Below are 16,555 nucleotides of genomic sequence, written 5' to 3' on the forward strand. Positions count from 1 at the left end.
TGTCTCACTTAGCTGCACGGATGGTGGTACTTTTCACTGACATAAGGGACACTGGAAGTAGGGTTTGAGAGAAGAGGAATTATAGATTAATTTTTGATGAGATTGGCCTTTAAGATACCCAAGTGGAGATGTCAGAAAGTTAGAAAGTTAATATATGTGCCTGGAGCTTTTAAGAGTGGTCAAGGTTAGAGATATATATTTGTGAGTCACGTATTTATTGGGACAAAGCTTGGGGTAGAAATGAGACAATCCATGGTGAGAATACAAAGTAAGAAAAGGAAGCCACTTAGGAATTAGCCTTGAAGAATTTTGATAGTTGATGACCGTAACATGGCTGCAAAGACAGAGGAGGAATAACTAGAGAAATAGAAGGACAAAAATATGTCTTGGAAGGCAGGGAAAAGCATGTTTCAAGGAAGACGGAATGGTTAACTGAGGTGAATCCAACTAGGAATTTAAGTAAGTTGGATATGATGAAATGACCATTAGATCTGGGGACCTTGGTGAGAACTGTTGTAGAAGAGGACAGTTTGAGGACCCAGTTTGGATTGGGTGAATGTGTGAGAGGAGGTAAAACAATGGAGGTAGAAATTATGAACGATGCTTTTAACACAGTTGGCTGTGAAGAGGGAATTCATTATAGTTATTTTGACTTAATTTTCAAATAGATACATCAATCAATTTGGCACATTTTATTTCCCATATACAGCTTTCCCTCACCATCAGAGAGTAGAGCATTCCTACCAAACTTTTCCTAAGCCAAAATGGCCTGAGGCAAAGAAGCAGTTACCGTTAATTTATATAGGAAAAAGTTTTGAGCCTTCCCAGACCCAAACAATAACCTACAAATCATACCAAATAACACATAACGCCAATGTATAGTGAAAGCAGGAACGATATAATAAATACACAGCTTCTGTAAAGCAGAAACAATGTCCAGTGCAGTTTCACTTAGCAGAATCGGGAAGCCAGCGAGCACACTGTAAGGCTGCGAGGTGGTGGTGATGATCGTCTGCTGCGCTGAGTCTGCAGAGGTTCCGGTGGTGGGATGTAAGGAGACTACGGTGTGGGAGAGGGAGGAAGAAAGTCATCTGCTGACATCGCCTAGTGTCTGAATCCGTAAGGGCAGGCCGTCACTAACGTCTACACTTTCTTGTCTGCCTGGTTCCATGTAGAAGATCAAAGTTCGTCATCTGCTGTGGCTGATGTGGTAAGCTGGAAATAGGACAAGATGCTTGACTATTAGCCTCTATAACAGATCATTGCAAAAGAAACGCTGAACGCTATTTTCGCTTTATTTCGTAAAAACGAAAATCCTCTTCAGATTTTTTTTTCAGTGCTGATGTAGGTCTTTCATCAAAGCGAGGTGGCGTAGAGTGAGCTTTAAGATAGCCGGGGACACATATATACAAATATGTATATATACATTTCCGTCAACGGGTAGGAATACATTGTTTAGATTTTTTAAATATATGACGTAGAGAAAATAAAGATGCAAATAAAAACATCTACAATCTCAACACTAACACATTTTATTTTCTTGTATTAATAGGTGATAATTATATTAATATGTATTAATAAGGTAACTCCAGAAAATTCTTACTTCCTTTCCCTCTGTTTAGGTGGAGGTCTTACAACGTATTTTAGAGATATGCCAAAATTTAAATTACTTAGCTTTGTGAAAAAAACCTGTGTCAAGAGAGAAATCATGAGAGCTTTTCCGGTTGCTTGATTACTGAACGACTCCTTGGTTTATTCATAACTTTTTCATGTAATTAAAAAAATGCTAAATGTTTCACAGAGCTGGAACACAGGCATATAGGATGTAATTAAGCGTTATATTCTGGAGACAACCCTGAACTTTCTAGTACTTGAAAGTAACTATGTGATAACAAGACTTCTTTCATTGACTCTAACATTTTTCTGAGAACGTCAATATTTAGCAGTAATCTTCTTGGTAAATTTCACTCCACTTAAGGCTATTTTTTACATGAAAGAGTTAAAATATAGATCTAGATTCTACCAGTGGAAAGAGATGTTGCTCTTTTATTTCATTTTTTGTTTTAAAGATTACTAGTTCTTACATTTCATTAGTGTTCAACGTCTACCCTGAAAATAGAGGTAGAGATTTGGTCCCTGAAAGAGTTGATAGAATCCATAAAAGAGAAATCCTTTTTGCTGGAAGGATCAATGTTGGTTTAAAAGTTTGATTTAAATAAATGTCGTTTGTTTATCTGCTAAGAGGTAGGATTATGTGATTATTGGGGATTTGTTCTACTCTGGTGAATCTAAAAGCAGTGATTTTCCCACACAGAAATTACTGCAACAATGATAATAACAAAAATAACAGAAGTGATTCTGGTTATGATAGTGATTCTATGATCTCTGGGCTCATTTGATATGTCAGGAACGCTCTTTATTGGAATGGATTTTGTTAGGTTGCTTCCTTCCTTCTAGGGGTAGATGCTGCATTAGAGGCTATTGAGTCACTGAGGGTGAGGCAAACTGCCAGAAGATGGAGGAGGCAGCAAAAGGAGGGAGTGAAAGGGCATGATAAGAATTACAGAGGGCATGATAGGAATTCAGATGGCTGTATAAATTCAAAGAGAGGTGTCTCCAATTTTCATTATGGCTGCTAGGCTGTTAGAGAGTTGTCCCTTTAAAATATATGTAGGTAGAAGTTTTATCTGTAAGTGAACATTTAGTCCTCTGCTGGTAACTCCTCCTTTCTTATTTGGACTTAAATCTACAATTTCCTATAATTCTCTAAGTCCTTTAAAATGGAATCAATCTTTTAGCTTTCTCCAAATACAACCCCTATATATAGCAGTTAGTTTGAAGACTCAATTTTTAGACGAATTTTAAACAAACGTTTGCTGAGGTGTAGAAGGTAAACATTCTTGTGCTCAGAAGCCATTCATCCTGCTACCATGTGGCAGGTGTGCTGATGTTGAATGCAAATATTCATGCAAACACAGAGAGGTAAACAAGAACTTTTTCTGTTTTTTGGAATTGTCCATGGCATTCTCTGCTTCTAAATGTATGGTTTATGAGAAAACCTTTACCAACTTAAATTTCCCTTTTGAGACTCAAATTTAGGTGTATTTCGGGGGAACACATGTATCCCTCATTTATCTTTAGTAATTTTGTAACAGTGGTAAATGTGTCAATCATACTTGGAATTATAAATCACCTGTAATTGAAGCTTTCCATTATACTGAGAAGTACTCTGCTTCAATTATTTTAAACGGGTTCTTTTCATTTGAGAATTCAAAGAGTTATATAATATGTTTAGTTAAGATTCCAAAGCATTCTTCCTAACACCTTCTTGAAAAGGAGGAGATAAATCTTATATATATATATATATACTCTATATTCAGTTAGAGCTGTAGGCTACACATAGGAGATGCAATTATTTATGGTAAATTCTCCCCCTTTTATTGAGGACCTGATGTTAATAAGACAGTATTTTGAAGAGCACATTCATTAGTCATTTACTATTTATGTCCCAATTCTGAGTCAGAATAGAATTTCCACTTAGATGTAAAGCTCAATAAACCATATCAGGATGAGAGGACATGGAATTCTTAAAATTGTGCATGGCCCTGGTTCCTTAAAGGACATAAGGGAAATTACCACCACTAGACCTGTTCAGTGAGATGACAGTAATAATACCTGGCTTTGTTAGACTCCATCTACTGCTGTCATTAGGGACAACGCTGGAGTCTATGTCAGTTCAGGATGATATGCTATATTCTTAGGGGCACATTTTTCTTTTTCTTCTGCTTTCCTATGCTTTTTAGTTTTGTTATTTTTCATTCTTGCCTCCTACTTTTTTTTTTAGAAAAATTCAGGTCCAAAAACTAAAAATATGTGGATAGCCCATGACAACTACATAATATAAAATTTGGAGGTATAGTACAATTTTTGATTATGAACCATGGTAAAGTTTACTGTGGATTTTAATTATGGACATAGTATAAATTCTAAAGAGACAAAATCACATTGAGGTTAAGAAAATGGATTCTGGGGACAAACTGCCTGGCTTCAAATCCTCTGTTTGCCACTCACGACTTAGTGTTCTTGGACGCGTTACTAACCTCTTATAGGCTTAATTTTCTCGTCTGTGAAATGGCTGGCAATAATAGAATCCGTACAGATTCTTATGAATATCCTTTGTTAAATACAGAAAATCATACATTATAGGTTAAATTCAAATTCAATTAAAAATTTCTTACTTTTTAAATTGAGAAATGTGCTAATTGACTCTGGGCCAGTTTGAGTTGTTCACAAATTGACTACTGTAGGTCTCCTGATCCTACTGGCCCGTTTTGTCTTGAGAAATCTCTAAATCAGACACTTAAAAATAGGACTTATTTATTTGGTTGTTATGGACAAAAAGTTAAAGGAAGGAGTAGCAATAATCTTCTCTTTATGGCCCTGATAGCAAGGTAAACAAGTCAAATTATTTTTCTTACCACTGGTCAAATTTTACTTTATATAAACTGCGGTCTTTGGAAACAACAGCTGAATTAGGCCAGTCCCCATATCGCTGTTCCTGGGGAAGAAAGAAGAACAGGTTCAGTTTTAGGGTAACATGGACCACGATAACATCAGCCTGTGATCAAAGCTCAGGCTTCTCTAATAGTCTCTCCTGAACTCTTGTCTTTCAAACCAATTGATTTCTCCCCCCCAAATTTTCACATTAGAAGTGTTGCTTTGTTCTCCGATTGGTTTATGTTGTCCCGGTCAGAGTGGTGTGAATCTAAGTTCTATTTATGCTTCCCTTACTTAGGGAGACCAATCTATTGTACTATTACCTTCTTCGAATTAGGAAATGCTGAGCATAGTTAAGAGGAAGATACGTGTGTTGTTAAGACTATGAACTCTGAAGACAGACTGCCTGGATGGAATCCAGGAAATGCCACTTTCAGCAATTCAAGTAACCTTTGTGGGCCTCCTATTTCTTATCACTATCAATGAAATATCAATGGCTGTAGTAATGGAAATGGAGAAAGGGAGATGGGTTTAGGAAATATTAAAGAGGCAAATATTTGATGTTGGGGTGGAGTGATCCTATGATGGCACCCAGAGCTTATGTCACTGGTCTTAAGTTTACAAAGTCCTTGCCTGTTTTGTTTGTTTGTATTTGTTTTTTATAGTGAATTTAATGGATACTTTGAAGGTTTATCAGGCATAATTACTCCATGGAAAAGATAAGTGGGATGTCTTAAACCTTCCAGACTATTCTTTCAAGTACTTTAGCCATAAAGAGAATATACAGAACCACAGCAGAAGATGTAGATTTGATGTAACATTTTCTTTTAAGATGAGATAAAATTGAACATTATAATTTATCTAAAGGTAATAAGCAAAAAAAAAAAAAAATAAGTGAGGATGGAGAGAATAAAGGTGATTGAAAAATCACAATATCTCAAAAAGTACAAGGGAAAGAAAGCTGGAGAAAGGGGAAAATTTTGCTTTAGAAAGGAAACCTCTTCAGCTAAAATGGGAGGGAAGCATAGAGCAATGCAGAATTTGATTCATCTGCCAGTGGCAAAAGGAGGAAGTTTGGAAAGTTCTTGCCCGATTGCCTTTTTCTTTTCAATGAAGGAGGAAAGATCATTTGATGAGAGGAAGGAGGGAGTGAGGCATATGGGATCTGAGGAAAGAAATCAATATTTAGAAGAGTTCCTGAAGGAGTTCATATAGAAATAACTAGGAGCATATTGAGGAGGATCTGGCAGAGTTTAGAATCTAGATGAAATTGGAGATTTCGTGAGACTGTCGCAAGATTGTGAGCTTTCTCTTACACATTCATTCAGCTGTCCAAGACCAGAAACAGCGAAGCTAAATGGTTGTCGTCATGTCAGCCTGGGACAAATGGTGGGTCAGTAAACAAGAACATGGAGCCCAATGGTGAGATGAGGAAAATGTGGTGGCAGATGCCATTGATTCTGAGTGAAATATTGAGGGAAAACAATTAATGGATTGGGAGAAGATTAGTGTAGGAAGCTGCCATAGAACTTTAAAAAATAGGTAATGGGATAAGAGTATCCTAGAGGGGTAAACGGCTACTGACTAATGGAAGTTAACATTCCCAATTGATTTGTTGAATTTTGTTAAATCCTATTCAGTTATATCACAATGCCTTGGACTATTGGAAAGAGTCTAGAGCTCAAAGTCCCAGGTCTGCTCTGCTGTTCTTTAGCAAGGGGAGGTTAGGAAAGTTGCTTAACTTCACTGGACTAGTTTATTTATCCACAAATTACAGCACTGTTTGTTTTTGGTAGGCATTCAATTCATATCAGGTGAACAAATTAGTAAATAGAATCATTGGAGTTTAAGGATAAGGTTGACATGAGTTGTTATAACACATTTATACAACACTACATTTCCATTTCTCGGATATATAAACCTATATCCTGTTATTTTTATTTTTTTTGAGGAAGATTAGCCCTGAGCTAACATCCACTGCCAATCCTCCTCTTTTTGTTGAGGAAGACTGGCCCTGAGCTAACGTCCGTGCCCTTCTTCCTCTACTTTATATGTGGGATGCCTGCCACAGAATGGCTTGCCAAGTGGTGCTGTGTCCACACCCGGAATCCGAACTGGCGAACCCCGGGCCGCCGAAGCAGAATGTGCGCACTTAACCGCTGTGCCACTGGGCGGCCCCTCATTGATACAATATTTTAAACAGATTTACAAATACTGTTTGAACTTTGCCAGTTTTCCCACTAATATATGTTCAGGTCCAAAATCCAATCCAGCATCCTATGTTGCATTTAGCTGTCATATTTCTTTAGGCCCCTCCAATCCGTGACAATTTCTCAGACTTTCTTCCTCTATCATGAATTTGACAATTTTGAGGAATACTGGTCTCAATAATGTCTCCTTTAACTAACTGAAATTGGCCATAATATATTTCAAGTTAATTTACCCTGTTGAGTTGAAGTGCAAAGATCTCTATGAAGCAAATACTACGTACGGGGTACTTTGCATACCTTGTCTCACTCTTTGACTTTGCACGACCATCATCTGAGGGAAGTAGGACTGCTCACATTTTATAGTTGAAAAATATGAGGCTTAATGCATTGGTTACAGTGGCAGACCCAGGATTCAAACCTCAGTTTATGAAAGATGTGTGGCTCAAAATCTCAGCCTTCCCTACTACTACATTGCTCTTAGTTTGTAGAGAGACTGAAAAGCCTTCTTAAGGAGAATACAATTTGCAGCAATATATTCCGTAATACCTAAACATCCTATGTCTTAAAGACCTGCACATTTTTCTCTAATTAGAAAAATGCTCAGAATAGTGAGAGAATGGAGGAGGGGGATTAGAGGAAAATGAGATGGTAATATTTTAAACTACAATATTTAATATAATGTGGTATTGATGAAAAATAGAATGAAAAATTCAAAAAGAGACCCCAAAACTTGCAAGAACTTTCTATATGCCATTTTATATGAGAGAGGAGGTGATTGCTTATATCAAATGTTTCATTTAAATAATCTGATTGGATTGGGGAGGAAAAAAAAATGAGAAGAACCCTGTCTCACAACAGACTACAAAATGAATTTGATTTAGATTAAAAAGTTAAAGTTGAAAAACAAGATTATAAAATAATTAGAATCCAAGGTAAATAGTTACCTGATTTTAGGCTGCAAAAGATTTATGACCAAGTCCAAATTCAAAATAATAGAGAAAAATTTGATACATTTGTTACATAAGATATAAAAAATTTAGTAATCAAAGGCATCAAAAATTAAGGTGATAAATTAGTAAAATGTTGTAATTAAATGGACAAATATAAGATTAGCATGATTAAAATATGAAATATTTTCATCAATCAAGAAGAAAAAGTTGAATCACCTAATGGGGAAAGGGGCAAAGTATCCAGAGAGGTAAGTCATACACACACATGATTATTCATTAACCAAAGTTTCTATTAAATATTGGTAGCCCACCAGTAATTAAAACATTTTTAAATTCAATGGCAAAGATCTCAAAGTTATTAACCACTGTTACCAAAGCCACAAGGTCACGGGCAATCTCATTTGCTGCTCTTGGGGATACATATTAGAAAAATCTCTTAGGAATGAAATTTGTCAATATCTATTGTGACTTCATATTCTTGAATATAATAATTCAATATCTAGTAATTATCTCATTGAAAAATATTCAAAGGTGTAGAAAAATTATGTATGTAAATAAATACTATTAAAAACTGTAAAAAACCACAGAATAGAATATTTTCCTGGCATAAAACATCATCATTTTAATGGAAAGGTTAAGGAAATGATTTTAGCCTATAATAATTGGGGAAAAGTTTGAGTCTAAAGCATAAAGTGTGATCTTCATTTTGTCTGAAGTATGATATATTCCAACATACTACTCAGTAACATAGAAAAATATAGAAGGAAGTATATTAAAATAATAACAGTCCCTCTGGGTGGTGAGTTAATTGTTTTTTCACTCATTGTCTGTGTTTCTTGAGTTCCTGTAATAAGCATTCATTACTTTAAAATGGGGTGTGTGTGTGTGTGTGATATTCGTTATACTAGTGTATATAATTAAAAGTTAGATGTGTTTTAAAATATATATATAATGTTTAATGCAATAAATCATACATCTTCTTTACCTTAAATTTATGAGTTTTAGTCAAATTTCCAAGTTTGCTGTGGTGACATGCTATCTTTTAATTGTCTGTGTCTTCTTAACACCCAACACATCTCCAGGAATAGAGTGAACAGTCAAACCTGGTTTGGCGAATGAATGAAGTTCATATTTGTATGCATAACTCTTGGGAAGATTTGAAGCAGACATTTAGCCCAACTAGATATTTTCCATTTAATTAGTATTCAGGAGGATCGGGAATATTGGGGAAGGATTTTCCTAAGCACTGATTAAAATACCAATGTGGAATTGAATATGTTGCCATGATTCTTGATTTCCTGTAGAATATTCCAGCTGTGCTAATTTATAATGTGTTGTGGGAAATACGAAAAGGTCAGAATCTTCTTTGCTCATTTTGCAACATAATGACACTTTTTGCAAAAGATTGTTCTTTAGTTTTCATTTTATTTGTTTTTCTTCTTCAAAGACTTTTGAAATTAGCCTGCACTTCCACTGTCTAAACAAAAACATAAAATCAACTTAAACGTTTTGAAGTTAGGAAAAAAGTACGTGAATGTAATGCCTACATATAATAAAATATCTCAGGAAAAACAATTTAATCTGATTCTAGTTCATAACCATTAAACACAAGAGACTATAAAGTACATCATGTAAATATTATTTTAAGTCACTAAAAGCTAAGGATGACACCGTAAACTTTTTCAAACTGAGAGGAGGAAAACACGGAAAATTGCTAAGTATCAGTGTTTCATAATTATAGTCAAATGGCACAGTGCACTCTTTCAAAAAACTTCAAATGTGTTAATTAATTTGACCTTCATAGCAATTATAATACCTACAATATGGCATACACTTACGTTTTGCAGATAGGAAAACTGACATACCAAAAGGTTGAATGGTACATCTAAGATCCCACAATCAGTTAGCCCCAGTGGGAAGATGGAAATTCAAATTTTGGGTTTTATAATTATTTCAAGTGGACATTTGACTATTAGCCCTTGTGGTTGATATACACGTTTATGTGACTGTGCATGCTGAAATGGTAGCGTAGTGCCCAGGCACAGAAAACATACAGACCACTTGTCTTACTGATTTCTTTTAACAGACATTTTTTATATTGTTCCTTGTTCTCATTTCTAATTAACTAAACAGAAGACTCTTTTTGCCTTTTCTGTGATTTTTGATACTGCTCTAGATTGTAGAAATACATTTCTTCTGCTGTCTGAGGTTTAGCATGTCAGAGTAATCTTTTTTTTCTTTTTACTTTTTAAAAAAATTTATTTTATTGCACTAACATTGGATTATAACATTATATAGCTTTCAGATGTACATCATAATAAATTTCGAATTCTGTGTAGATTACATCATGTTCACCACCCAAAAACTAATTATAGTCCATCCCCTCACATGTGAGCCTAATCACCCCTTTTGCCCTCCCCCTCTCCCCTTCCCCTATGGTAACCACCAATCCAATCTCCGTTGCTATGTGTTTATTATTGATTTTATCTTCTACTTATGAATGAGATCATATGGTATTTGACTTTCTCCTTCTGACTTATTTCACTTAGCATAATACCCTCAACGTCCATCCACTCTGTCACAAATGGCCAGATTTCATCATTTCTTATGGCTGAGTAGTATTCCATTGTGTATATATATGACATCTTCTTTATCCATTTGTCCCTTGATGGGCACCTAGGTTGCTTGCAAGTCTTGGCTATTGTGAATAATGCTGCAATGAACATAGGCGTGCAGGCATCTTTACACATTTGTGTTCTCAAGTTCTTTGGATAAATACCCAGCAGTAGCATAGCTGGATCATATGGTAGATCTATTCTTAATTTTCTGAGGATGCTCCATACTGCTTTCCATAGTGGGTGCACCAGTTTGCACTCCCATCACCAGTGTACAAGGTTTCCGCTCCCTTCACATCCTCTCCAACACTTGTTGTTTTCTGTCTTGTTATTATAGCCATTCTGACCAGAGTGAGGTGATATCTCATTGTAGTTTTGATTTGCATTTCCCTGGTAGCTAATGATGTTAAACATCTTTTCATATGCTTGTTGGCCATCTGTATATCTTCTTTGGAGAAATCTCTGTTCAGATCCTTTGCCCATTTTTTAATTGGGTTATTGGTTTTTCGTTGTTGAGATGTATGAGTTCTTTATATATTTTGGATATTAACCCCTTATCTGATACATGGTTTGCAAATATCTTCCCCCAATTGTTAGGTTGTCTTTTCATTTTGTTAATGGTTTCCTTTGCTGCGCAGAAACTTTTTAGTTTGATGTAGTCCCATTTGTTCATTTTTTCTTTTGTTTTGCTTGCCCTGTCAGACATGGTACTTGAATATATGCTGCTAAGACCGATGTCAAAGAGCGGAGCATACTGCCCATGTTTTCTTCTAGAAGTTTCATGGTTTTGGGTCTTACATTCAAGTCTTTAATCCATTTTGAGTTGATGTTTGTTCATGGTGTAAGGTAATGGTCTACTTTCATTCTTTTGCATGTGGCTGTCCAGTTTTCCCAACACCATTTATTGAAGAGACTCTCCTTTCTCCGTTGTATGCTCTTGGCTCCCTTGTTGAATATTAGCTGTCCAAAAATGTGTGGGTTTGTATCTGGGCTCCCTGTTCTGTTCCCTTGATCTGTGTATCTGTTTTTGTGCCAGTACGATGCTGTTTTTGTTACTATGGCTTTGTAGTATATTTTGAAATCGAGGAGTGTGATACCTCCAGCTTTGTTCTTTTTTCTCAGGAATCCTTTGGCTATTCGGTGTCTTTCATTTTTCCACATAAATATTAGGATTCTTTGTTCTTTTTCTGTGAAAAGTGTTGTTGAAACTTTGATAGGAATTGCATTGAATCTATAGATTTCTTTAGGAAATATGGACATTTTAACGCTGTTAATTCTTCCAATCCAAGAGCACGGGATATCTCTCCATTTCTTTGTGTCTTCTTCGATTTCTTTCAACAAGCTTTTATAGTTTTTGATGTACAGATCTTTCACCTCTTTGATTAAGTTTATTTCAAGGTATTTTATTCTTTCTGTTGCAATTGTAAATGGGATTGTATTCTTAATTTCTCTTTCTACTACTTTGTTGTTAGTGTATAGAAACACAACCGATTTTTGTTTTTTGATTTTCTATCCTGCGACTTGACTGTATTCATTTATTATTTCTAAAAGTTTTTTAGTGTATTCTTTAGGGCTTTCTGAGTATAAAATCATGTCATCTTCAAAGAGTGACAGTTTCACTTCTTCTTTTCCAATATGGATCCCTTTTATTTTTTTTTCTTGCCTGATTGCTCTGGCTAGGAATTTCAATACTATGTTAAATAAGATTGGTGACAATGGGCATCCTTGTCTGATCCCTGTTCTTAGAGGGATAGCTTTCAGTTTTTCTCCATTGAGAATATTTTCTGGGGGTTTGTCGTACATGGCCTTTATTATATTGAGGTATTTTCCTTCTATACCCATTTTATTTAGAGTTTTTATCATAAATGGGTGCTGTATCTTGTTAAATGCTTTCTCTGCGTCTATTGAGATGATCATTTGATTTTTATTCTTCATTTTGTTAATGTGGTGTATCAGGTTGATAGATTTGCAGATGTGGAACCATCCCTGCATCCCTGGAATGAAACCCGCTTGATCATGATGTATGATCTTTTTAATGTATTATTGTATTCAATTTGCTAGTATTTTGCTGAGGATTTTTGCATCAATGTTCATCAGTAATATTGGCCTGTAATTTTCTTTTTTCGTGTTGTCTTTGTCTGGTTTCATTATCAGGATAATATTGGCTTCATAGAATGAGTTAGGAAGCCTCCCCTCCTCTTCAATTTTTTGGAAGAGTTTGAGAAGGATAGGTCTTAATTCTTCTTTGAGTGTTTGGTAGAATTCACCAGGGAAGCCATCTGGTCCTGGACTTATATTTTTTGGGAAGTTTTTGATTGCTGTTCAATCTCATTACTGGTGATTGGTCTATTCAAATACTCTACTTCTTCTTGGTCCAGTTTCGGAAGGTTGTATGTTTCCAAGAATTTATCCATTTCTTCTAGATTATCCAATTCTTTGGCATATAGCTTTTCATAGTATTCTCTTATTATCTTTTGTATTTCTGAGGTGTCTGTTGTAATTTCTCCTTTTTCATTTCTGATTTTATTTATTTGAGCCATCTCTCTTTTTTTCCTCAGTGAGTCTAGCTAAGAGTTTGCCAATTTTATTTATATTTTCAAAGAACCAGCTTTTAGTTTCATTATTCTATTGTTTTCTTTGTCTCTGTTTCATTTATTTATGCTCTGATTTTTATTATTTCCTTCCTTCTGCTGATTTTGGGATTTGTTTGTTCTTCTTTTTCCAGTACCTTTAGATGTGCTGTTAGATTGCCTATTTGGGATTTTTCTTCTTTGTTGAGGTAGGCCTGAATTGCTATAAACTTCCCTCTTAGAACCACTTTTGCTGTATCCCATATGTTTTGGCATGTAGTATTGTCATTTTCATTTGTCTCCAGGAACTTTTTGATTTCTCCTTTGACCAAATTATTGTTCAGTAGCATTTTGTTTAATCTCCACATTTTCATGGCTTTTCTGGTTTTCTTCCTGTGATTGATGTCTAGTTTCATACTTTTGTGGTCAGAAAAGATGCATGGTATTATTTTGATCTTCTTAAATTTATTGAGACTTGTTTTGTGGCCTAATATGTAATCAATCCTGGAGAATGTTCCATGTGTATTTGAGAAGAATGTGTATTCTGTGGTTTTTGGATGAAATGTTCTATATATATCCACTAAGTCCGTCTGGTCAAATGTGTCATTTAAGGCCAGTGTTTCCTTATTGATCTTCTGTTTGGATGATCTATCCATTGGTGTAAGTGGAGTGTTAAAGTCCCCTACTATTATTGTGTTACTGCCTATTTCTCCTTTTATGTCTGTTAATAATTGCTTTACATATTTAGGTGCTCCTGTGTTGGGTGCATAGATGTTTCTAAGTGTTATATTTTCTTGTTAGATTGTTCTCTTTATCATTATGTAGTGCCCTTCTTTGTCTCTTGTTACAGTTTTTGTTTTAAAGTCTATTTTGTCTGACATAAGTATTACTACCCCTGCTTTCTTTTCTGTGCCATTTGCATGGAATGTCTTTTTCTATCCTTTCACTTCCAGTTTGTGAGTGTCTTTAGATCTGAAGTCTGTCTCTTGTATGCAGCATATACATGGGTCTTGTTTTTTTTATCCAATTGGCCACCCTATGGCATTTGATTGGAACATTTAGTCCATTGACATTTAAAGTAACTATTGATAAATAGTATTTATTGCCATTTTGTTACTTTTTTTCTGGATGTTTTAGTAGTTCTTCTCTGTTCCTTTCTTTTTCTATTGCTCTCTTCCCTTGTGGTTTGATGGCTTTCTTTAGTAATATTTTTGACTTCTTTTGTCATACTTATTTGCTTATTTATTATAGGTTTCTGATTTGTGATTACCATGAGGATCCTATGTAATATTCTATGTATATAGCAGTCTATAGTGAGTTGATAGACTCTTTAGCTTGACCTCTTTCTAAAAGCTCTTTTTCACTCCCCTCCTCCCACAATTTATGTTTTTGAAATCATAGCTAATCTCTTGTTTTGTGTCTATCCATTACCCTCTTATCATTGAAATAGTTAATTTTAGTATTTTTGTCCTTTAATCTTCATATTATCTTCACAGTTGGTTGATCTGCTACCTTTACTATATTTTTACCTTTACAAGTGATTTTATTGCCTGGTTTTTGGGTTTTTTTTTTTTTTTGATAATTTTTTATCCATATTTGTGGTCATTACTTTCCCATTTAAATAAGTCCCTTCATCATTTCTTGTAGAACTGATTTCTTGGTGATAAACTCTTTTAACTTTTGCTTGTCTGGGAAGCTCTTTATCTCTCCTTCCATTCTGAATGACAACCTTGATGGATAGAGTATTCTTGGCTGTATGTTTTTTCCTTTTAGCACTTTAAATATGTCAAGCCATTGTCTTCTCGCCTGTAGGGTTTCAGCTGAGAAGTCTGCTGATAGCCTTATGGGCTTTCCTTTTATGCTACTTATTGCCTTTCTCTTGCTGCTTTTAGGATCATCTCTTTATCTTTAATTTTAGACATTTTAATTATAATGTGTCTTAGTGTGGGCCTCTTCGAGCTTATCTTGTTTGGAGCTCTCTGTGCTTCCTGTACTTGGATGTCTGGTTCCTTCCTTAGGTTAGAAAAATTTTCAGCTATTATTTCTTCAAATAAATTTTCTACCCCTTTATCTCTCTCTTCTTCTGGGACACCTATAATATGAAGGTTAGTGTGCTTGATATTGTCCCAGAGTTCCCTTCGACTGTTCTTATTGTCTAATTTTTTTTCTTTTTTCTGTTCAGCTTGGGTGATTTCCTCTAGTCTTTCGTCTAGCTTGCTGATCCATTCTTCTGTATCCTCTACTCTGCTACTGAGTCCCTCTAGTGAATTTTTCATTTCCAGTATTGTACTCTTCATTTCTGTTTGGTTCTGTTTTATATGTTCCAGTTCTTTGCTGATGAGCTCACTGTGTTCATCCAGTCTTCTCCCAGTATCTGTGAGTGTCCTTATGAGCTTTTGTTTGAACTCTTTATCAGGTAGGTTGCTTATTTCTGTTTCATTTAGTCTTTTTTCTGGGGTCTTGTCCTGTTCCCTTGCTTGGAAAGTATTCCTTTGTCTTCTCATTATGCCTATTTCTCTGCGCTTATTTCTATGTATTAGGTGAGTTGGCTATGTCTCCTGATCTTGGAGAAGTGGCCTTATGTAAGAGATGCCTTTTGAGCCCCAGCAGTATGCTTTCATCTCATCACCAGTCCAAATGATCCAGGAGTGACCTGTTTGTGGGATACTTATGTCCTTCTGCTGTGGCATGGTTGCTCTTACTGCAGGTACCCAGGGAGTCTAGTCTTTCCTTCCCTGGACAGCTGTTTGTAAATCCAGTTTGGGGAGCCTCAGCACCATTGGCTACAAGGTCTAACAGCACACTCCTGTTGGAGCTTTCCTGTTAATTGGGTAGGTACCCAGTGTAGCTAGTTTCTAGGTTCAGGGGCTTACAGTTGCTATAGGCCTCAGGCCTACAAGGCATTTTCAGTTCTCTTGGAGTGCAGCTGAGTGGGGCTGGCACTAGTCACTGGGAGCACTCAATCGTTTCAGGCTTTGGAAGGTGGGGCTGATCCTTTTTATGGCCTTTTGTGGAGCACTGATCTTCTGCCACTGATAAGCCTTCCCCACCCCCCCGCTCTGGACCACACACAGATCAAAACAGTACTGGTCTGTGCACACTTCCCAAGCCCCTGAAGCATACTCCAATGCCCCATTGCAGAGGCCCCCACCTCTCCACAAATGCCCCCCACAGTTCACCTGGTCCTCACACAGTCCCTGCCCCAGAGAGGCAGACATGCTTGCCTGCCTGTAGAGGATCAAGGCACCCAGTCAATGCAGGCTGACAAGTAGCCTGAGGGCTTACTGTTGGGTGGTGCCGGTCCCTAGGACTTGGTGCCTGCTCTTGCTGAACTGGATTAAATCTGTGCTCTAGTGGGTGTGGCAGACTCCTGGGATAACAGGCCGGGGGAAGAACCTCAATGGTGTCCGCACATTAGCGCACATGGTGTCTGTGTCAGCACACATGCACCAGGTCAGAACAATGGCCCCCACTAAAGTCTCAGTCTCTGGAGAGGTCCCTCCTCTCACCAAGATGACCCAAGATCCCACCAGGTGTCTCTTTTCACCAAAGGACTATCGGCCTTCTCTCTGGGGATTTTAGGTTGCTGAGACAGGTGAGTTTGTGTGTGGGTCCTTTAAGACCCAGAGCATTTAAGCTTTCATCTGATAGCTTTTCTGGGGGTATCCCCACTGCAGTCAATAGCCAGCAAAGCCAGATAGTAAGACCCTTGT

General features: G+C 36.4%; 1 protein-coding gene and 1 long non-coding RNA gene across 3 annotated transcripts in view; one reads left to right on the forward strand and one right to left on the reverse strand.

Annotated features, from left to right (window-relative positions):
• LRRTM4 (leucine rich repeat transmembrane neuronal 4) overlaps window positions 1-16,555 on the forward strand; it is a 750,627-nt gene that overhangs the window by 186,212 nt on the left and 547,860 nt on the right. The window lies entirely within an intron of this gene.
• Window positions 678-16,555, reverse strand: part of LOC138917835 (uncharacterized) — a 79,063-nt gene continuing 63,185 nt past the window's right edge. The window contains exons 2-3 of the long non-coding RNA XR_011426355.1: window positions 4,479-4,558; window positions 678-1,215 (exon numbers count right to left, since the gene is read on the reverse strand). This is a non-coding gene — a long non-coding RNA (uncharacterized lncRNA). The remainder of the gene's footprint in view (window positions 1,216-4,478; window positions 4,559-16,555) is intronic.

Source organism: Equus caballus, chromosome 15, assembly GCF_041296265.1.
Source record: "Equus caballus isolate H_3958 breed thoroughbred chromosome 15, TB-T2T, whole genome shotgun sequence".
In the NCBI taxonomy this organism is placed as follows: Eukaryota; Metazoa; Chordata; class Mammalia; order Perissodactyla; family Equidae; genus Equus; species Equus caballus.